This window comes from Lithobates pipiens, unplaced genomic scaffold, assembly GCF_037356315.1.
Source record: "Lithobates pipiens isolate NorthernLeopardFrog02 unplaced genomic scaffold, aLitPip1_a1.2 Scaffold_13, whole genome shotgun sequence".
Classification (NCBI taxonomy): Eukaryota; Metazoa; Chordata; class Amphibia; order Anura; family Ranidae; genus Lithobates; species Lithobates pipiens.
Genome location: NW_027507718.1, coordinates 438699644 through 438723541, shown reverse-complemented (window position 1 = coordinate 438723541; position 23898 = coordinate 438699644). Strand labels below are relative to the sequence as shown.

The 23898-nt window shown below is 48.1% G+C and overlaps 1 long non-coding RNA gene across 1 annotated transcript in view; it reads right to left on the bottom strand.

The window, feature by feature from the left end:
• Nucleotides 1-1483: 1483 nt before the first annotated feature.
• The window catches only part of LOC143976173 (uncharacterized), a 74909-nt gene continuing 52494 nt past the window's right edge, over nucleotides 1484-23898 (bottom strand). Inside the window, exon 3 of the long non-coding RNA XR_013272541.1 lies at nucleotides 1484-2204. This is a non-coding gene — a long non-coding RNA (uncharacterized LOC143976173). The remainder of the gene's footprint in view (nucleotides 2205-23898) is intronic.

The window sequence follows — 23898 nt, the reverse complement described above, 5'->3', positions numbered from 1 at the left end:
AACAAAAAGTGAGTACACCCCTAAGTGAAAATGTCCAAATTGGGCCCATTTAGCAATTTTCCCTCCCTGGTGTCATGTGACCCAGCGGTGGACTGACAACTCATGGGGCCCCTGGGCAATAGGAGATCATGGGGCCCTGCCACACTGCCCGCATTACATACATTGGTCCCTACACCCTTTAAATGCAGAGGCAGCAGCTGAGGCAGGATCGCAGATCGCTCTCCTCACCCCTGACAGCACGGAGATCTGTCTGTTCCAGGGGAGCCAACCTGCCGCAGTATAACTGCGGTGGCTGGTTGGGAAGGGGTTAAGCATGGCAGTTCACAGAACAATACAATACACACAGTCTTCCAGGACACTTACCAGCTAGCCAGCAAAATAAAAATGTCTAAATTGTTTGAACAGTTTAGGGGAAATTTACTAAAACCAGAGTGCAAAATTTGGTGCAGCTCTACATAGAAACCAATCAGCTTCCAGGTTTTATTGTCAAAGCCTAATTGAACAAGCTGAAGTTAGAAGATGATTGGCTACCATGCACAGCTGCACCAGATGCATGCACCAGTTGTAGTAAATCGCCCCCTTTTTGTGGACACATTTGCAAATATATGTGAAGCCGCACTGCCACGTCAAGGCACCTCTGCAAAGTGCGGTCCCTAACTCTACTCTAATGTCATCTCCAAATTAAGAAATACATTGAAAGTCTAAACTAGTTAAAAAATTATTTAAAACACAGAGGTTTTGGTTGCATATATTTGCAATCCTATGTGAAATCACCTTCCCATATAGCTAGTGAAACGCACGCCTGGAAAAACAGCCAGTCCAATGAATGCTTGCCAGAAAAAATTTCCCACCTCCAATCTCCCCTCATTGCCGGTCCAAGGCATAACTGCAAAAGACAATATGAGCCTCCGACCTCCCCCCACAACCAGTCTGATTAGCATCCTCCAACCTCCCTCCATAGCCAGTCCAACGCACACATGGGGGGGCTACCGGTCTCCAACCCCCCCATAGCGGGTCCAAAGCACACCCACAGAAAAGACTAACCAAGGCCCACTACACTACAACTGGGGGGACTACGAGTCTCAGTAATCCTCCTCTCTGAATCAAGGACTACTACTCTGCAACTGGGGGGGGGGGATTACAAGGCTCAGCTTTTCCATCTGTGTCCTAAACAGGGTCTGCTAATGCTATACTACAACTGGGGAGACCACAAGGCCCAGCATTTCTCCTCTGTTCAGACCAAGGCCTAACACACTGCAACTGTGGCAGCTACAAGGTCCTAACCAGGGCCTGCTACACCACAGGTGGGTGATGCAGCCTTGAACGATTCTGACTGCTTAAAGTGTAAGTTCCCCTTTACAGAAAAATCTGTAAGGTGAACTTACACAGGACCCCCTCCCCCCTGACCTGGAGCGTGGCAATCTTCCGTTCTGAGACCCAGTATAGCCGCCTCACCGGACCAGGGCTTAGAAATCCCCTCGGCATTCACTCTATTTCCCCGCTCACAGGACGGGCTACGTGGATCTGATTGGTCGGTGCCACCCATGTGACAGCGCTGACCAATTAGAAAGCTCTGAAATGTCCCTTCTTACGGGGGACATTTTGGATATTAAGCCGAGGGGATTTATAAGCCCTGGTCCGGTGAGACGGCTATACCGGGGCACATATTGGGAGATCACCGCGCTGCAAGTCAGCGGGACGGGGGGCAGTGTTGCCAACCTACCAGATTGAAATTTACTGGCACAACACCCAAAATTTACTGGCACAGCCAAGTTTTTACTGGCTTCTCACAAAAGTTAAATTTTTTTATTTTTAAGTGCAAATTTCAGTATTTAGGCTACAAACAAGTACACTAGGCAAATAGCAATGTGATTTAAGGTAGATATTAAAAGGTATAAAAACATATTTTTGTTATTTTCGATATAATAAGGACGGGTTATTTAGTCCAATCACCTCCTGCCTCCACGCTCCCTGCCACCATTACCCTCCGCCATCATCACCCCCTGCGGCTGCCACCATCACCTGCTGTCACCGTCGGCTGGGCTATGGGCTGCCACTCCATCCTTGACACCCCGTGGACTCTGGATTGCCTGGATGCAGGGCTCCTCCGTTCTGCTGTCGCCGCATGCTCCTCAGCCTCCTGCTCCAGTGCTCCTGGTTACAGATTTTAAATGCTGTCGCGCCTGTCAATTCGGACAGGAATTCTGGTGCGGAACAAAAAAAGGGTCCTGCATGAGGTTTGTCAACCTGTATGGCTAAATGTGCAAATCACATGCGATGTCTGGTATCGCACCAGTGGGAACCGTCCACAATACAATCATTGCATTTTTTTTTATTCAAAATTATTAATATTAAACATTTGAGAGTCTATTGTTACTCTCTCTATTGTTAATAAGATAATCCATTTATAGTAGAAAAATAAATCCACCAGAAAAACAGAATAGAGCATTGTGCAGCACATGTCAGAATAAACATGCAATAATAATTCTGCCCATACGGCTTCAGTTCACACCATAAAAACGCATTACAGATCTGCTCCGGATGCGCTTCTGCATGCGTGTTTTTAATTCATTTTGTGGTGCGTTCCAGTCAGGGCTGGAGCAAGGATTTTTGACACCCTAGGCGAAACCACATTTTGCTGACCCCCCGGCTCCACCCCCTTTACCCTGCCCATGTACACCCCACCATTTTAATGAAGCGCCCATCAAATGCAGCCTCACCAGCCCTCATCAATGCAGCCTACCAATGCCCATCAATGCCACTTCACCAGCTCCCATCAAATACAGACACTCCAGTGCCCATTAATGGAGCTTTACCAGTGCTCATCAAATACAGACTCACCAGCGCCCATCAAATACAGACTCACCTGTGCCCATCAAATACAGACTCACCTGTGCCCATCAAATACAGACTCACCTGTGCCCATCAAATACAGACTCACCTGTGCCCATCAAATACAGACTCACCTGTGCCCATCAAATACAGACTCACCTGTGCCCATCAAATACAGACTCACCTGTGCCCATCAAATACAGACTCACCTGTGCCCATCAAATACAGACACACATGTGCACATCAAATATAGACTCACATGTGCCCATCCAATACAGACTCACCAGCGCCCATCCAATACAGACTCACCAGCGCCCATCCAATACAGACTCACCAGCGCCCATCCAATACAAACTCACCAGCGCCCATCAAATACGGACTGGGGGGGGACATTTGCCAGATCAGTCAGTATAATACATATACACTCACACATTTTATAGCGGGAGTCCGCCGGGACTCCGCGTTTTTTTTTTTTTTAAAAGCCAGCAGCTACAAATACTGCAGCTGCTGACTTTTAAAATAGTGACACTTACCTGTCCAGCGCGCCCGCGATGTCGGCACCCGAAGCCTATCTCTAGATCGTCTGTCGGGTGCTGCCGCCGCCATCTTGGGTATGGGAATCAGGAAATAGAGCCTTTCGGCTTCATTTCCCGGTTCCCTACTGCGCATGCGCGAATCGCGCTGCGCAATAAGGACGGTCCCCGCTGCCTCTGGGATCTGTGTGTTTCCCAGCAGGCAGCGGGGCACTTGCGGAAAGGGGCGTAATCTACGCCCCTTTCCGTAGAGAGCTATCCCGGAAGTGGGTGCAGAATACCTGTACTGTACAGGTATCTGCACCCCACTCCCCCCTGAAAGGTGCCAATTGTGGCGCCGGAGGGGGGGAGGGTTCCGATGAGCGGAGGTCCACTTTAGGGTGGACCTCCGCTTTAAAATGACGTTTCATTGTCATCACATATACAATCTCATTAACTCTGCTGTACTGCCTGTGTACCTGCCAGGCTGCCTGCTGCTTCTGTGTCAGTGCGGTGCCTGAGTGCCCCTTATAGTTCCAGCCAGCCCAGGCTCCACCTGTCCCCAAGCCAAGAGAGCCGCAGCCATGCTGTATCCCATGATGCATCCTCCATCCATACTCCGCTCCAGTGACACGGCCAGGAAAGCGTTGGGGGGGGGGGGGGGGGGGTGGCTGTGCTGCTGGACACACACTGTAGAGTGGAGAGCGGCCTCGGTGTGATATGAAATGTTACAGACTGACAGTCGGAGAGCGGAGAGAGGAGAAGAGAGAGGGGGGCGGCTGCTGCCTGACACTGACACATCAGAGAGCGCCCTGGGGGTTGCTGGACTGGACACATGTGACATTGTGTTACTGGCTCGCTGCATGATGGAGCAGAGAGGGGGGATTACTGTCTGTGTGGACTGGAAACATGTCATTGGACAGCCAGAGCGGGGGGGGGGGGAGGGGTGGCGTTGGCGCTACTTGACATGGCAGAGTAGTTGCAAGGACAGTGCAGGAGTAAAATAGCCAGCAGTTGCCTAGTCCGCCTAGTGGTAGCGCCCTGGTTCCAGTGCATTTTGGATGCATTCCAGATGCTTTTTTCTTTTCTTTTTAATGGGATCCGGTGCGTTTTTGATGCATTACAGTGCATTTTTCATGCATTTTACTGTGTTCCAGTGCAGGAAAAATGCAGCATGTTGTTTTTTCTCTGGAACTGGAAAGCCCCGGAACTGACCGCACTGGTGTGAACTATGCCATAGGAAACCATATAAACTACTTTCCATGCGTTTTTGATGCAGAAAAAAAACACACTGGACTGCATGTGGTGTGAACTACCAGCTATCAGTGACTCCTGTACTGTACAGCCGCTCAGTACCTGGGAAGGGAGACAAGCACTATTGCCCGTTGTCAGCTGACATGGCAGAGCAGCTATAGGATCTGGAAGGATCCCGACCATATTGTTGGGATCCACCCAGCTGCCTGATTAACAGCTAGCTCTGAATCTCAGCCCACGGGTAAGGCCTGGTTCACACCTGTGCATTTTTTAGTGCGTTTTTAGTTTTTCAGAAACACACTACAGTATGGCTATAGATCACATCTATGCGTTTTATGGAAAGGGCCGGGGATGTTTTTCTGGTTTTGGTTCCATAGACTTCAATGGATGAAAAATGCAAAATGTACCTGGAATATGAAAACTGCAACCTGCATAGGTGAGAGTCAGGCCTAAGGGCCGCTTCACACCACGTGCAGTCAAGAGCATTTTTTTCTGCATCAAAAACGCATGTAAAGTAAGTTATATGCTTTTCAATGGCATAGTTCACACCAGTGCATTCCAGAAAAAAAAGTAGAACGTGCTGCATTTTTCCTGCACTGGAACACTGTAAATCGCATAAAAAAACACTGCAAAGCACCTAAATGCACCAAAAATGCATTAAAACACACATGTCCTTATTTAGGCCCAGTTCACATCGTAGAAATGCAGTCCGGATGCATTCCAGATGCTTTTCTGCATGCGCATTTTTGGTGCAGTCCAGTGCATTTTTTCTACTTATATTTTCTTAACCTGAAATGCGTGTTTCAGTGAGTTTTTGGTGCATTTAGTTGCAGTTCAGTGCGTTTTACAGTGTTTCAGTACAGCCCAGTGCAGGAAAAATTCATCATGTTCTACGTTTTTTCTGGAACGTATTAAAACGCATCAAAAACGCACTGAAATGCACATGTCCTTATTTAGGGCCAGTTCACACCACATGCAGTCCAGTGCGTTTTTTATTTCCAGCATTAAAAATGCATGGAAAGTAGATTATATGGTTTATAATGACATAGTTCACACCAGGGCTTGCAGTTCTGGTAAAAAAAAAAAGTAGAACACGCTGCATTTTTTCTGCACTGAACTGTATTGAAACACTGTAAAAAGCATCAAAAACGCACTGTAACGCGCGAAAAATACACCGGAACACACATGTCCTTATTTAGCGTTAAAAAAAAAAATGGGGGGAAAAAAATGCACTGGACTGCCTTAAAAACGCACTGGAATGCATCAAAAATGCGCATGCAGAAAAGCATCTGAAAGGCATCCGGACTGCGTTTCTATGGTGTGAAGCGGCCCTAAGGACATGTGTGTTCCAGTGCATTTAGGTGCATTTTTGACGCGTTTTATAGCCTTCCAGTACAGTCCGGTGAAGGAAAAATGCAGCATGTTCTTTTTTCTCTGCAACTGGAACACACTGGAAATGCAAGCACTGGTGTGAACTATGTCATTGTAAAGCATATAACCTACTATCCATGCATTTTTTAGGCATCCGCTGCCAATAAACAGTCCCACATCTGATAGTCGGCTCGGCAAGCCGAGGTGGCGATCGACCAGTCACTGTGTGGGGATCGACGGGTTGCCGACCCCAGCTATAGAGGGATATGCATTCTTCATATTTCATGTCTGAGGTTTACAGAAACTTTTACCCCCCCCCCCATCATTAGTGGTCATGGAAGTGTCATGTGACCATCCCTGTATTAGTGACAGTCCCCCCTCCCCTCCCCCACACCTGTACCCCCTCTTATCCAGCAATGATGAGGGGGGATTAGGAGACACAGACTGGGGGCAGATGAGGGGTGATGGGGGGGCTCCAGCTATGTCTGTCTCCCCTCCCCCAGATATTATCACCTCTAAATACTCCCATATACTCCCCATTACGCCTCAGAGCTCACCTCACACCACAGAGCAAACAATACATGTGACCTACCCCCCACCTACTTACCTCCCCCCCACCGCCTTCTCCTACCTACCCCAGGCTCTCCTCCCCTCTGTACTCCTCACCTGTAAAGCTCTGCTCTCCTCACTCACCAAAATTCCCGGATTGGGTGATTTCTTCAGCTTTCCCAGCAAATATAAACTCATATATCAATTTCTCATTCACAACCATTAGCCAAGATGGCGCCCAACTCCCACCCTCCTCACTGCACAGCCTTCAGCTGATTGGACAGGGACATAGTGGTATGCAAATTAGCTATGGGAAAACGGAGACTGCCACCTAGTGGCAATTTTAAAGAATGAAACCCTTAAAAAACCCATTAGAATGTAATGAAATGTGAAATGAATGTAATGATATAAGATGTAGATGTGTACAGTGTTGTATGATGACATATGGGCAACAAATACGATGCTGTGAGGTCACCATAAGATGAATGACAGGCGCTTACTAGAGGGGGATGAGGCTGAGCCTGTCTCAGGTCACTTCTCATTACGAGTTGCTGAGTGCGGTTGCTCTGAGCTGTTGCTCTGCGATCTCACAGCGTTTTACTGCTTTTCCTCGTGACTGACTGCGATTTTATGGATTTTAATTGATAGTTATCGCTATTTCTACCATCTTATTGCTAATTATAATATTATTATTAATATTATAATTTTTTAGCCTTTTTCAGGTATAAAAGGCACCCTATACCATCGGAATGCCTCGTCCTTCTCGTCCCGGATCCCGGCAGAGGCGTTCTCGTCAGGATGGCGGAGAGTCACCCATCGCCCATCGGACGAGGTCTAGAGCCCGTCGGAGGAGGAGACAGGAGGACCATAGGAGCCGTTCTCCTAGAGACCGCGGCAGAGCTCCTCAACAACCCCCATCACCACCGCCACCCATCCAGCCGGGTGGTGAGGACCAGCTGATATGTACCATTTGTTTTATAGATTTTCAAGAAGGAGAAGACACTACGACTCTGCCCTGCAGTCACCAATTCCACCCGCAATGCATCCAGCAATGGGCGCAGCAGAGCAGGACCTGTCCTCTGTGCCGGGCTGCTGTTCCCCGACTGCCCCGCAGACTGCCCGCTGGTGCCCCAATCAGCTTTGAAGAAATGCTCAACTACAGGTTTGCCATTCGTGTTGATCCCAATGGTGCTCCATATCTGCTTCTAATCCCCATTGTGTGACAGATTTTCTATTTATATACATTACATGAAGTGGTGTAGTACTAGTTCAGGGCTCTCCAAACCTTCTAAAGAAGGACCAGTTTACTGTGGGAGGAATAGTGCCCCATTATTGGAATCAGTGGGAGGAATAGTGCCCCATTATTGGACTCAGTGGGGGGGAATACTGCCCCATCATTGGAGTCAGTGGGGGAATAGTGCCCCATTATTGGAATCAGTGGGAGGAATAGTACCCCATTATTGGAGTCAGTGGAGGAATAGTGCCCCATTATTGGAATCAGTGGGAGGAATAGTACCCCATTATTGCAGTCAGTGGAGGAATAGTGCCCCATTATTGGAGTCAGTGGGAGGAATAGTGCCCCATTATTGGAGTCAGTGGGGGAAATAGTGCCCCATTATTGGAGTCAGTGGGGGAAATAGTGCCCAATTATTGGAGTCAGTGGGAGGAATAGTGGCCCATTAATGGAGTCAGTGGGAGGAATAGTGGCCCATCATTGGAGTCAGTGGGGGAATAGTGCCCCATTATTGGAGTCAGTGGGGAAATAGTGCCCCATTATTGGAGTCAGTGGGATGAATAGTGCCCCATTATTGGAGTCAATAGGGGGAAATAGTGCCCAATTATTGGAGTCAGTGGGGGAATAGTGCCCCATTATTGGAGTCAGTGGGAGGAATAGTGCCCCATTATTGGAGTCAGTGGGGGAATAGTGCCCCATCATTGGAGTCAGTGGGGGAATAGTGACCCATCATTGGAGTCAGTGGGGGAATAGTGGCCCTTCATTAGAGTCAGTGGGGAATAGTGCCCCATTATTGAGTCAGTGGGGGAAATAGTGCCCAATTATTGGAGTCAGTGGGAGGACTAGTGGCCCATTAATGGAGTCAGTGGGAGGAATAGTGGCCCATCATTGGAGTCAGTGGGGAATAGTGCCCCATTATTGGAGTCAGTGGGGGAATAGTGCCCCATAATTGGAGTCAGTGGGGGAAACAGTGCCCAATTATTGGAGTCAGTGGGGGAATAGTGCCCCATTATTTGAGTCAGTGGGGGAAGAGTGCCCCATTATTGGAGTCAGTGGGAGGAATAGTGCCCCATTATTGGAGTCACTGGGGGAATAGTGCCCCATTATAGGAGTCAGTGGGAGAATAGTGCCCCATTATTGGAGTCAGTGGGAGGAATAGTGCCCCATCATTGGAGTCAGTAGGGGGAATAGTGCCCCATCATTGGAGTCAGTAGGGGGAATAGTGCCCCATCATTGGAGTCAGTAGGGGGAATAGTGCCCCATCATTGGAGTCAGTAGGGGAATAGTGCCCCATCATTGGAGTCAGTGGGGGGAATAATGCTCCATCAGTGGAGTCAGTAGGGGGAATAGTGCCCCATCATTGGAGTCAGTGGGTGGAATAATGCCCCATCATTGGTGTCAATGGGGGAATAGTGCCCCATCATTGGAGTCAGTGGGAGGAATAATGCCTCTAGGGCTGGATATAAGCAAGCAAAGGGCCACATCTGGCCCCAGGGCTGCAGTTTGGTGACAACTGTAAGGCCCCTTTTACACGACTGACCCTCTCGGATCCATTTTCAGTCAGATCTGAGCCGGCCACTCATTGACTCATATGGGCAGGCGGATGTCAGTGAAGATGTGTCCACTGACACCCACCTGCCATCCGATCCGACAAGATCTGCTCAAAACAGACAGATGGCGATATGTTTGCCATCCGTCCAGCGGATCGGATGGGATGGGATGAGAACGGTCATGCAGTCCATTTTCATCCGATCTGCCCATAGAGAACAGCGGGGCTCTGATAGGTCCATCCCTGCACAGGGAGTGGAGACAGACCTGTCATCTGCCGGCTCAGCGAGGATCAACGGAGCGATCCCCCACTGAGCTCGCGGAGCCCATCCATCCGATTCGTCCCGTGTGAAGGGGGCCTAATAGTTAAGGGTTTGAAAAAAATATATAGAAAATGTATACATGTAAATGTATAAATATTTAACATCTTTCCTCTATACAGCATACTTCTAGTAGTTTTATAGTAATTGATGTTTTGAGAAAAAAAACAAAAAAAAAAATTGTATGAATGTATAAGTATAGTAATAACAGATATTTTCTTTTTAGACTGGGTATTTTTATTTAAAAAAAATTAAAAAAATACAAAACATGCCTATACTTACCTACTCTATGTAATGGTTTTGCACAGAGCAGTCCCCTCTGGGTACCCCCCACTGGCACTCCAGGACCCTCCTCTTCATCGGGTGCCCCCACGGAAAGCTGCTTTCCCTGGGGGCACCTGTGCGTGCTCACTCCCGAGACTCGCTGCTGCATCTATTGACACAGAAAGCGGGACTCGGGCCACCGCGCACCCCCATGTCATCGGATTTGATTGAGAGCAGCTGTAGCCAATCGCTCCCACTGCTATCAGTCTGTCCAATGAGGAGAGAGACAGCGGTGGAAGCTGGATCGGATGGGCTCAGGTAAGGAAAAGGGGGGTTGGGTGGGCAGCGTCAGCAGAGAAGGTCCTTCTCCTTAGTACATAGAGTGCATTAAAGTGATAAAACTTAGGGCTTTAGAACCACATTTAGATAGCCATACACTGGAAGATTTGGAGGGGTTGAAGGAAAGAAAACGACTGATTAGGAGAGAGCAGATCGCACACACAGATTATAGGACGAGGCCTACTACAAACATACATCCAACATTAGAAAAACGATGATTAGCATCCAGTAGGGTAGCTTAGTGTAGTTTAGTGTAGGTCCTGCCCTAGAAGAGTCTACCTTGTCGTGGTGGGCAGGCTTGGAATCTATTGGTCAAAAGTATGTTAGTGAATGGGAGAGAGGATCACTAGATCATCACTTCTGACCAATCGATTTCACCAAAGGACTCTTGGTTTAATCAGAGCACATGAAAAAAGTTCATGAATCAGGTTTACATCCACTTTACGATGAAAGGAGGCTCCAGGCCTCAAGACAACCTTGTCCATACAAGTTTTATACAAGACAATATTGCTAGCACTCACCTCGCAGACATGATGGCAATAAGGAAGGCCACCTTGTGAAAGTTGGCTGGGGATACACTTTAAAGTGGAGCCTACAATCCTAAAATGACCCACCCTACATGCACTCACAGCCCCCACCCCCCTCTGTATAGTAAAATGCTATTCTTCAGTTAACTTTTTTCATACCACTCTCCTGGGATACCACATCATGTATCCTAGGAGGCTACAGGAGAAGGGATCCGCAGCATCTGATAGGCAGACGTGGCGTGCATCATCTGGAGGGGTGGGGGCGGGGCTTGTGCCTGAACCCAGAAGAGACAGCCAACTCTCAATGACCAGGATGGCAGCATGGGACCCAGGATGTGACAACTGAGTAGCGGATCGCAGCAAGACAACACTGGATTGTCTGGGCAGAGACAACCCAGCATAAGAGGGCCTTAAAACAATGTTATATATATATAACCATATTATCTATACCAGCTTTTATCAGCCAGGATGTCCAGGCACCCTGGGGCACCGTGAGGTTTCTTCAGAGGTGCCTTGGCAAAATGCCTGAAAATTGCCCCAAAATTGCATACAAGCCAGCATGTGGGTAAAGCTGCCTTTTAGCCACAGGTTTCCATTGTGCACCATTACAACCTTCTTGAGGGCACTTTAGCTGAGTGATGGAGAAAATTTGAGGGAAAAGAGAAACCTTGGAATCCTAGTCAATACCAGTTTATAAAAGATGATTTGCTTTGGAAGTATAAATCACCCCTAATGTTGGGGGTCCTACATGTGTGGATGCTGCTGTGTTATGCAAAACTATTAGAATAGTTTTTACCTTTTGAAATGGGGAGCCCCCAGACTGTCCATATTTTTTAAAGGGTGCCTTGACTGATAAAAGTTTGAAAAATAATGATCTATACAATTAAAAGACTGAAAAGATTGTTCAATGTGCCATATATTTAATTGTCATTAACAATCAGGCCGCCTTCACACCTGGCCGACACATTGCTTTTTTTTGGTGCATTTGTTGTGTGACAGCATAGGGCAGCCAGCGCCAAAGTAGCTCCTGTACTTTTTTTTTCAGCGGAGAGCCAAGCATATTTTGTCACAAGACTGCTACCCGGGTTTGGGGTGACATTGATGGTCTGTTCACACAGGAAAGGGGCGTTCTGTGCACCTTTCCTGCATGGGAGGGGAACACGTTTCACCTGCGGTCTCTTTTTATTTGTTCGATTTTTAGTTGATGATATTGATTAGGAGGTGATCATGGATTTTGTAAAGGGTGCTGCCTTTCAAGACGAATACGAATTGTATAGATTGATGTGTCATTATAAAACTTGACCACTAGATGGAGATAACATCACCAGCGCATGTACTTTGAAGAAACTGAACATTGGTGCCATTCCTTCAGAGCTCTGTGCTGAGGCTCCCGCACGAATGCACTGGACTGACATTTTTGCAGCTCCCGCATCCAAATTGCAATAGTGTGAACCCAGCCGTAGCCTCCCTGGCGGTATGATTATGTCAGATCTTTGCGTCTCAAAGCAGTACAATTATTTTGCATAGAAATTTGGCGATTTGTGTTAGGAATAACACACTTAAATCTGTCCAAACAAGAGTCTAGTAGACATCCCGGGTATGATGAAGTTTGAAACACAAAATCATAACTTATAATATAATAAATATAAATAATTCTAAAAAATAATAATATAATAGTAATAAATAGTAATACAATTAATTTCCACATGATTAACTATCACTCAATTTTGCAAGTGTTCTAATTTACTATTGCTGTTTTCTAGCTGGTCTAAAACCACTTTTGACATAAAGGGACACTTTTTGGTTGCTATGGACAATCTCCAGTTTCCAGGCAGTATTTATAATACAAAAAGAATCACTAAAAAAGAGTGTATATCCACTGATGGGAAATTAAATAGGGTTACTGGCAATAGGTAATAGTACAAGAGTAGAAGAGATTAGAGTCTTTCTACTATTACCTATTGCCAGTAAACTATTTAAAATCCCATCAGAGGATATACACTCTTTTTCAGGGATTCTTTTTCTATTGTACTAGGGATGTGGGCTCACTGACAATCAAGTCTCATACAGGGGCGACACCACTCCTCTGTAGTGATGGCCGAACGGTTCGCCCGGCGGTCGTTTCGCGGTCAATTTCAGCTGTTCGCGGTCCGCCCGATCGGCGGACTATTGCCGCCGTTCGCCTGGCGGACTTCCGTGTTTACTGTGTAAAAGAAGTTTGACCTATGATGACACATCCATCATGGGGTACAGTACAGCCAATTGAGACATTACAGCACATGGACACTTGGACATTCCCCCTAACTTATAAATAGACCTGATTCGGCGGCCATTTTACATTCTTTCTTCTGTCACTATAGGGAGAGGTTGCTGTGTGGAGCAGAGAGAGATTGCAGTGACCCAAATCGCTAGCTATTTGTTACACAAAAGTTCTTTTCAGGACTGGTATAGGTGTTAGGTGTAGTTCAGGATATAGGTTTGAGGCACTGCTGTGCTACTGATTGTTGCAGCAGCCTGAGTGTCTTTTGTCAGTTTAGAGAAAGGGACAGGACTGTGTGTGCTGCAGGGACAGTCAGTTTAATCATTAGCTGTTACTATCAGGTCCACAAAAGTGCTATTCAAGTTATTGTTCCAGCAGCCTCTGTTTTGTCAGTTTATATAGGGACAGGCAGGAAGCTGTGTGTGAGGCAGTGAGGGTCAGTTTAATCAGTAGCTGTTACTATATTAGGTCCACAAAGGTTCTTTTCAGGACTGGTATGGTAATAGGCTTGTACACGTATAATATTCTTTCTTCCAAATATAGAAAGAATATTATACTTGACTGCTGTCCTTCTGCTGCAGTCTGCTAATCAGTCACAACCTACTTGTTCCACAAAGGTCCTTATAAGGACTGGTAACTTGGTCTAGGGTCCTACAGTACATAGGGTTGAGTGAGGTACAGTCTGCTATTCTATAAGGACTGGTATAGGTCCACAATACATAGGGTTGAGGTGCACTACTGCTGACAGCTGCCCTATACTGCAGCAGTCCTTCATCAGTATAGGGACTGACGTACAGTCTGCTAATCAGTCACACACAACCTACTTGTTCCACAAAGGTCCTTATAAGGACTGGTAACTTGGTCTAGGGTGCTACAATACATAGGGTTGAGTGAGGTACAGTCTACTATTCTATAAGGACTGGTATAGGTCCACAATACATAGGGTTGAGGTGCACTACTGCTGACAGCTGCCCTATACTGCAGCAGTCCTTCAACAGTATAGGGACTGAGAGTTTTGTCACAGGGTCATTTAAAAAATCACAGGCAGAGGAAGAGGCAGGCCCTTCCGCAGGGGTGGTAGGGGTAGGGCAGGAGCAACAGGCTTGAGCCAAAGTGGGAAGTTGCAGAAGGTGCGTTCAATTACTTTAAAGGACGCACCAGACTTGGTTGAGTGGCTCACTCAGCTTTACTCTTCTGCACCCACCTCATCCTCTCGATCTGCACCCTCTTCTTCACTCTCTGCTATGTGCACCCCTAAAGACACTACCACCAACAACACCACCACCACCACATACCTTCCGCTTGGGTAACAGGAATTATTTTCCGATCCATATCAAGACATTTCTGATGCGCAGCCACTCTTGGTATTGGATCAGGAAGAGGAGGTAGCAACAACCGCTACTCAGCAGTCTGACGACAGTACCCAGATCAGCCCAAGGAGGAGGTTGGTCCCTGGTGTTGCTGCCTCCTCCGAGATCTCTACTTATAGTGGTGGGGAAGGTGACGTCGATGATGACGTGTCTTGTGATGTCACGTGGGTGCTCACAAGAGAGGAAGAGGATTGGAGTTCAGAGGGAGATATGGACCAGCAGATAGGGAGAAGAAGCAGGAATAACTTACATTGCACAGGAGGGACAAAGCAGACTGCAAATGTATCAGGAGCGAGTCATCGACCATGTACGGTCACATCTGGCGCTCCCAGGACACCGGCACATGGCTCCGCAGTGTGGGCTTTTTTTAACGTGTCCGCTGCTGACAATAGCGTTGCCATCTGCAATCTTTGCAGTCAATGCATTAGTCACGGTAAGCCCAACACTCACCTAGGGATGACCGCCTTAAGAAGGCACATGAGCAGCCATCACCGAGCCCAGTGGGAGCAACGGAACACACAAAGCCACACTCCAGGCTCTCACCGTCCAGCCTCGTCTTCTACTTTTCATTCTCCTCACAATTGTCCTCCACTCCACCTTCCATCACACCAAGCTCACGTTTTTCTGCAAAAAGGCAGGCTTCCATGGGCCTAATGTTTGAGCGTAAAAAAACGATGACGCCGGATAACCCTCTTGCCCAACGGTTGACGGCTGGCTTGTCAGAACTCATACCCCGCCAACTACTGCCATATAAACTGGTGGACTCGGAGGACTTTCGCAAATTTGTGGCCATTGGAACACCACAATGGAAGGTCCCAGGAAGGAAGTATTTCTCACAGAAGGGCATCCCAGAGCTATATGGCCACATTCAGCGACAAGTGAATGTATCTCTGGCACACAGTGTCGGTGCCAAGATACATCTGACCACAGACACGTGGTCTAGCAAACACGGGCAGGGAAGGTAAATCACTTTTACTGCCCACTGGGTGAACCTTCTGACGGCCATCAAGCATGTAACCCGTGGCACCCGTGTAGATTTGGTTTTACCGCCACGTATTGCATGCAGGCCTGGCCCTTCTCCTCCTCCTCCTACTCCATCCTCCTCCCTCTCCTCCTCGGCTGACTCCTCCTTTTCCGCTGCTAGCGTCTCTTCCGCTGCGCCGCCCAAGCTCCCCAGAACCTATTCGACATGCCAGGTGAGACGTTGCCATGCCGAGCTGCGTCTGTTGTGCCTGGAAGCCAAGAGCCACACTGGCCCGGCACTCCTTTCAGCTTTGCGTTCACAGGCAGATCAGTGGCTAACACTGCTCAATTTGACAGTTGGTAAAGTGGTGTGTGACAACGGTGCCAATCTGCCTAAACTTGGTCGTGCAGCGATTCATTGTCAAATACCCTGGGGTCCAGGACATCTTGCGGCAGGCAAGGAAAATCTCGGCCCATTTCAGAAGATCTTACACGGCCATGGCTCGCCTTGCTGACATTCAGCGGAGACACAATCTGCCAGTCAGACGTCTTATTTGCGATTGCCCGACGCGATGGAACTCAATCTTCTAAATGCTTGATAGGCTGCTCCAGCAGAAACGTGAAGTTAATGTCTACCTGTATGAACTCTGCGGCAGAACAGGTTCTGGGGAGCTGTTTTTTTTTAACCGCGCCAGTGGCTGCTCATGCGTGACGCATGCAGACTTCTGCGGCCATTTGAGGAGATCACCAAACTGGTCAGTCTCAGCCATGGCGCCATCAGTGACATGGTACCTTATGCCTTCTTTATGGAGCGTGCTTTGCGTCGTGTCATTGATCAAGCTGTGGAGGAGCAGGAGCCGGAAGATGAGGAAGTCGCAATGCTGGATGAATTCCCAGGGGGGGCTACTCTATCTGAGACAAGTGAACAACAAGAGTCTGAAGAGAAGTCAGAGGAGGATGGTGCCGGGGCGGATAAGGAGGAGCAAGAAAAGCATGCTTTAAACCTTTCTGGGATCCTTGTTGTGAGTGGATGGGGAGAGGAGAATGAAGAGGACGAAATTATCCTGGATGATGAGCAGGAGCCAGGCCACCACACTGCTTCCAGTTTAGTGCAAATGGGGGCCTTCATGCTCCAGTGCTTTAATAGGGACCCCGTATAAAAAGCATAAGGGTCAAGGACCAGTACTGGGTGGCAACGTACTTAGACCCCCCGTACAAACACAAAATGGCGGAAATGTTACCGCCGTCACAGAGGGCTGGCAGAATGGAGCATTTCCAGGCCTTGCTTCGAGAAATGCTGCATTCTGCTTTTGCGTGCGCTGGCAGAGGAGCAATTCCCACTCCCAGAGAAGGAGTTGCGGGTACCAATCCAACAGCGCCGGCAAGAAGAGGCCGGCTTGAAGATGTGTTGGTGACTTCGGATATGAGGTCATTCTTTCAGCCGACCCATCGACAGGTGTCATCCGGATGCAGCATCAGGGAACGCCTAGACCGTCAGGTGTCCGACTACATTGGGTTAACGGCCGATGTGGACGCTCTGAGGAGTGATGAACCCCTGGAGTACTGGGTGGGCAGGCTTGACCTCTGGCCAGAGCTTGCCCAATTTGCAATCGAACTGTTGGCTTGCCCCTCATCCAGTGTCCTGTCCGAAAGGACGTTCAGCACAGCAGGGGGATCGTGACCGATAAGCGTACTCGCCTAGCTCACGACAGTGTTAACCACCTCACATTTCTAAAAATGAATGAGGCATGGATCTCGGAGGAATTCAACACGTGACCAGTAGACCATGTATATGTCTATAAACATTTTTTTTAATCGAGCACACAGACCTTCTTTCTTCATTTGGCTCACTTCCTTGTCCAAAAAAAGCACACCGTACTATATGCCCGTACCCTCCTCTTTGAAGAGGTTGAGCGGTGTCATATTTCTACTGGGGCTGCTTATTATGAGGGGCTCCCACCATCCCTGTGCTGACTTCCTCCTGGGGCTGCTTATGAGGGTCTCCCACCATCCCTGTGCTGTGCTGACTTCCTCCTGGGGCTGTACCTCTGCTGTGCATATTATGAGGGGCTCCCACCATCCCTGTGCTATGCCCATTATGAGGGGCTCCCACCATCCCTGTGCTGTGCTGACTTTCTCCTGGGGCTGCTTATTATGAGGGGCTCCCACCATCCCTGTGCTATGCTGACATCCTCCTGGGGCTGTACCTCTGCTGTGCATAATATGAGGGGCTCCCACCATCCCTGTGCTATGCTCATTATGAGGGGCTCCCACCATCCCTGTGCTGTACTGTCTTCCTCCTGGGGCTGTACCTCTGCTGTGCATATTATGAGGGGCTCCCACCATCCCTGTGCTATGCTCATTATGAGGGGCTCCCACCATCCCTGTGCTGTGCTGACTTTCTCCTGGGGCTGCTTATTATGAGGGGCTCCCACCATCCCTGTGCTATGCTTATTATGAGGGGCTCCCACCATCCCTGTGCTGTGCTGACTTCCTCCTGGGGCTGCTTATTATGAGGGGCTCCCACCATCCCTGTGCTATGCTTATTATGAGGGGCTCCCACCATCCCTGTGCTGTGCTGACTTCCTCCTGGGGCTGCTTATTATGAGGGGCTCCCACCATCCCTGTGCTGTGCTGACTTCCTCCTGGGGCTGTACCTCTGCTGTGCATATTATGAGGGGCTCCCACTATCCCTGTGCTATGCTCATTATGAGGAGCTCCCACCATCCCTGTGCTATGCTCATTATGAGGGGCTCCCACCATCCCTGTGCTATGCTCATTATGAGGGGCTCCCACCATCCCTGTGCTATGCTGACTTCCTCCTGGGGCTGCTTACAGTGCAGGTGTCAGTGCTGTATATCACGGTGCTGATGTCAGTACTCTCTATCACGGTGCTGCTGTCAGTGCTGTATATCACGGTGCTGGCGTTAGTGCTTTATGTCACGCTGCTGATGTCAGTGCTCTCTATCACGGTGCTGGTGTCAGATGACTCTATCAAGGTGCAGGTGTCATTGCTGTATGTCACGCTGCTGATGTCAGTGCTCTCTATCACGGTGCTGTCAGTGCTCTCTATTACGGTGCTGTAGTCAGATGACTATCACAGTGCAGGTGTCTTTGCTGTATGTCACGCTGCTGATGTCAGTGCTGTATATCACGGTGCTGGTGTTAGTGCTTTATGTCACGCTGCTGATGTCAGTGCTCTCTATCACGGTGCTGGTGTCAGATGACTCTATCACGGTGCAGGTGTCATTGCTGTATGTCACGCTGCTGATGTCAGTGCTCTCTATCACTGTGCTGCTGTCACTGCTGTATATCACGGTGCTGGTGTTAGTGCTTTATGTCACGCTGCTGATGTCAGTGCTCTCTATCACGGTGCTGTTGTCAGATGACTCTATCACGGTGCAGGTGTCTTTGCTGTATGTCACGCTGTTGATGTCAGTGCTCTCTATCACAGTGCTGCTGTCAGTGCTATATATCTCGGTGCTGGTGTTAGTGCTTTATGTCACGCTGCTGATGTCAGTGCTCTCTATCACGGTGCTGCTGTCAGTGCTGTATATCACGGTGCTGGTGTTAGAGAGCACTGACATCAGCAGCGTGACATAAAGCACTAACACCAGCACCGTGATATACAGCACTGACAGCAGCACCATGATAGAGAGCACTGACATCAGCAGCGTGACATAAAGCACTATCACGGTGCTGGTGTCAGATGACTCTATCATGGTGCAGGTGTCATTGCTGTATGTCACGCTGCTGGTGATCATCTCCTGCACCCTCTTCTTTGCCTACCCCGGTCCCTGACCTTCCCTCTCCTCCATTGCCTTCATGCGCTCCACAGTCCTGAATTGTCACAACAATTTCCCATATAAAAAAAGAATGCTTGTAGTTGTCGATCCCAGATTCACCTCATACATGTGTTATGTCATTGGCCATGTGGTGGGACTATGTTTGCACAGCTATTAATTATTTTGTGGCTGCAAATTTGACCTGTAGGTTTGCAAAGTTCGCCTCCCATTGAAGTCAATGGAGCCCGCCACGAACGTTCCGGTTCGGGAACTATCGGCCGCGTTCGCAGTCCGCGAAACGTCCCGTCGGAAGTTCGTCCATCACTACTCCTCTGTATTTATAATATAAAACTACATGGAGGGCACTGGACAAAGCACTAGGGACAAGAGGGATGTGAAATCATTTCATACAGTAATGTAATCGTTAAGATTACAGTGTACTGTATGTATTATGATTTTTCACATTTTTGAATTTGCCGCTGGGCTCTACCCCACCGTGCCGCTCGCAGGGAATGGAGCCCGGCACACAGAGGCATTGGCGGAAGACACAGCGGGGGGATATTGCAGGATCCTGGGGACAAGGTAAGTACACTGCACCAGGATCCTGCAATGCAATCCTGAGTGTGGCTCGGGGTTACCGCTAATGGTGTGGAAATTTAACCCCGAGCCACACTCAGGGAAACCGCCAGGGAGGTTAATGAGAAGTTCACTTCAAATAAATAAATGCAAATTTTTTTTGCCTTTTGGAGCCTGGAAAACATGGCACCAGCGATCAGCAGATTGCTGATACCATGCAGGTCTCCTGCAGACTGTCAGTGTAAGCTGTTTGCCCAGTACATCGTACAGCCAGGCAGTTTCACACTGACAAGAAGACTCAATGAACTACCATAGCACTGAACAGCGCAGTGGTAGATCATTGAGAACTGCAAACCAACAGCCGCAAAGGATGGCGATGCTTGTAGGTCATTCACACACACAGAGTCCTGTGCTGTTAATGAATAATGCAGCCGTGTGAGCAGAGCCCCGTGCGGCCGCACTGTTTTAAAAAAGTGACAGCTAGTATAGGGAACTTCTCCCCATGCTGCTGCCAGAGGGAGAGGAGGAAACGGTGAATGGCTGCAGCAGTAGGAACATGTTACATGTTTCACCTTAAAAACGGATGGAACATGTAACACGTTCCCAAAGGTGGATTTATCCTTTAAAGAATCTTAAAGACACAGCGCAACATACAGTGCCTTTGCGAAAGTATTCGGCCCCCTTGAACTTTTCAACCTTTTGCCACATTTCAGGCTTCAAACATAAAGATATAACATTTTTATTTTTTGTGAAGAATCACCAACAAGTGGGACACAATTGTGAAGTGGAACGAAATCTATTGGATTTTTGAAACTTTTTTAACTAATAAAAAAATGAAAAGTGGGGCGTGCAAAATTATTCGCCCCCCTTGCGTTAATACTTTGTAGAGCCACCTTTTGCTGCGATTACAGCTGCAAGTCGCTTGGGGTATGTCTCTATCAGTTTTGCACATCGAGAGACTGAAATTCTTGCCCATTCTTCCTTGCAAAACAGCTCAAGCTCAGTGAGGTTGGATGGAGAGCGTTTGTGAACAGCAGTTTTCAGCTCTTTCCACAGATTCTCGATTGGATTCAGGTCTGGACTTTGACTTGGCCATTCTAACACCTGGATACATTTATTTGTGAACCATTCCTTTGTAGATTTTGCTGTATGTTTGGGATCATTGTCTTGTTGGAAGATAAACCTCTGTCCCAGTTTCAGGTCTTTTGCAGACTCCAACAGGTTTTCATCCAGAATGGTCCTGTATTTGGCTGCATCCATCTTCCCCTCAATTTTAACCATCTTCCCTGTCCCTGCTGAAGAAAAGCAGGCCCAAACCATGATGCTGCCACCACCATGTTTGACAGTGGGGATGGTGTGTTGAGGGTGATGAGCTGTGTTGCTTTTATGCCAAACATATCGTTTTGCATTGTGGACAAAAAGTTTGATTTTGGTTTCATCTGACCAGAGCACCTTCTTCTACATGTTTGTTGTGTCTCCCAGGTGGCTTGTGGCAAACTTTAGACGAGACTTTTTATGGATATCTTTGAGAAATGGCTTTCTTCTTGCCACTCTTCCAAAAAGGCCAGATTTGTGCAGTGTACGACTGATTGTTGTCCTATGGACAGACTCTCCCACCTCAGCTGTAGTTCTCTGTAGTTCATCCAGAGTGATCATGGGCTTCTTGGCTGCATCTCTGATCAGTCTTCTCCTTGTCTGAGCTGAAAGTTTAGAGGGACGGCCAGGTCTTGGTAGATTTGCAGTGGTCTGATACTCCTTCCATTTCAAAATGATGAATGAATAATCCTTGGGATGTTTAAAGCTTGGGAAATCTTTTTGTATCCAAATCCGGCTTTAAACTTCTCCACAACAGTATTACGAACCTGCCTGGTATGTTCCTTGGTCTTCATGATGCTCTCTGCGCTTTCAACAGAACCCTGAGACTATCACAGAGCAAGTAGCATTTATACAGAGACTTGATTACACACAGGTGGATTCTATTTATCACCATCAGTCATTTAGGACAACATTGGATCATTCAGAGATCCTCGCTGAACTTCTGGAGCGAGTTTGCTGCACTGAAAGTAAAGGGGCCGAATAATTTTGCACGCACCACTTTTCAGTTTTTTATTTGCTAAAAAAGTTTAAAATATCCAATAGATTTTGTTCCACTTCACAATTGTGTCCCACTTGTTGGTGATTCTTCACAAAAAATTAAAATTTTATATCTTTATGTTTGAAGCCTGAAATGTGGCAAGAGAGCACTGACATTAGCAGCGTGACATACAGCAATGACACCTGCACCGTGATAGAGTGATCTGACACCAGCACCGTGATACAGAGCACTGACATCAGCAGCGTGACATAAAGCACTGGCACGAGCACCGTGATATATAGCACTGACACCAGCACCGTGATATACAGCACTGACACCTGCACCGTAAGCAGCCCCAGGAGGAAGTCAGCATAGCACAGGGATGGTGGGAGCCCCTCATAATAAGCAGCCCCAGGAGGAAGTCAGCACATCACAGGGATGGTGAACTTTGCAAACCTACAGGTCATATTTGCAGCCACAAAATAATTACTAGCTGTGCACACATAGTCCCACCACATGGCCAATGACATAACACATGTATGAGGTGAATCTGGGATCGACAACTACAAGCATTCTTTTTTTATATGTGAAATTCAGAAAATTCAGGAATCTTGAGACAATGGAGGCGAGGGAAGGTCAGGGTAGGCAAAGAAGAGGGTGCAGGAGATGATCACCAGCACCAGCACCGTGATATAGAGCACTGACACCTGCACCGTGATAGAGTGATCTGACACCAGCACCGTGACATAACACATGTATGAGGTGAATCTGGGATCGACAACTACAAGCATTCTTTTTTTATATGGGAAATTCTGAAAATTCAGGAATCTTGAGATAATGGAGGCGAGGGAAGATCAGGGTAGGCAAAGAAGAGGGTGCAGTAGATGATCACCAGGTTTCCCTCGCCTCCATTATCTCAAGATTCCTCAAGAGATCAATGCAGCCTCACCAGTGCCCATCAGATGCAGCCAGCATTTATGTCCCCCATTGCAGCCAGCCTGTGAAGGGAAGAGAGGAGAGCCACCTCCGCCGCCTGTTTGATCACAGCTCTGGGAACATCACAGCTTTCATTTCAATAGCTGTGTGTTCCCGGCCATGTGCCGTCACATACAGCCCCTCCCCCTTGTCCGGGGAACTTTGATACACAGATCACCCGTCCCAGGATTGGACGGATGATCTGTCAAAGTGGCTCTCCTGCGCTATAGGACACCCCCATGATGGGCGGCACCAAGGTCAGGGGGCGGAGTCCCCCCCAACCGCCCAGGCCCCATCCCATTTTCGGCTCCATTATCGGCCGTTTTTCGGCCAATATGTTTTTCGGCCACATGTGGCCCTCGGAGACCTTCGATGTGGCCTGACCTTAAACCAGGAAAGTGCATGACCATGCTCTGGGAGGGTGGGTTGGCAAGCCCAACTTGTGATCAATGGGTTTGCAACCTGTCATCCCAGAGCATCAGAGGTGGAGGGAGGGAGCCGCATAAGCCGATGCTTCCTCTGTAGCGCCAGCTTCTGTACCAGGCAGACTGATACCGAGTGCACTTCTCCTGCGACATTCCTAGCAGCCTGGAGAGGGATGCCAGCAGAAGCTGAAAGAGGAAAAGGTCAGAGTATTAAACATCATATGCATTGCACTTTTGCAATAGGCATTTAGCACTTATAAAAATGGGTTATTAGGTTGTTTTCACACTGATAGTGCACCTGCAGCTTTCCTGCAGCTTAGCTACACTGAGCCATAGACTTCTATTATATCCTGCAAGTTGCTGTGCTTTCAGAAAGTGCCCCACACCCACAAGATATATTAAAAGTCTATGGCAAAAAGCAGCTAGCCCCCAGGAAAGCTGCCGGTGCACTGCGCTGCTCTTGCCGTGTAAGTAAACCACAGCGCATCAGTGTGAAAGCAGGCTTACAGGCTCAGGACAGTAAGGGCTCATTTACATTTGCGGTTTAGGGGGTGGTAAAACCTCATAGTTCATTATGGGCTATGACCGGTTACCAAATCACTTAAAGGAGTTGTAAATTCTATGCATTAAGATAAAAAACCTGTGTGCAGCAGCCTCTCCTTATGCTGTGTACACACGAGTGGACTTTGATGGACTAGGTCCGACAGTCTTTCCGACGGA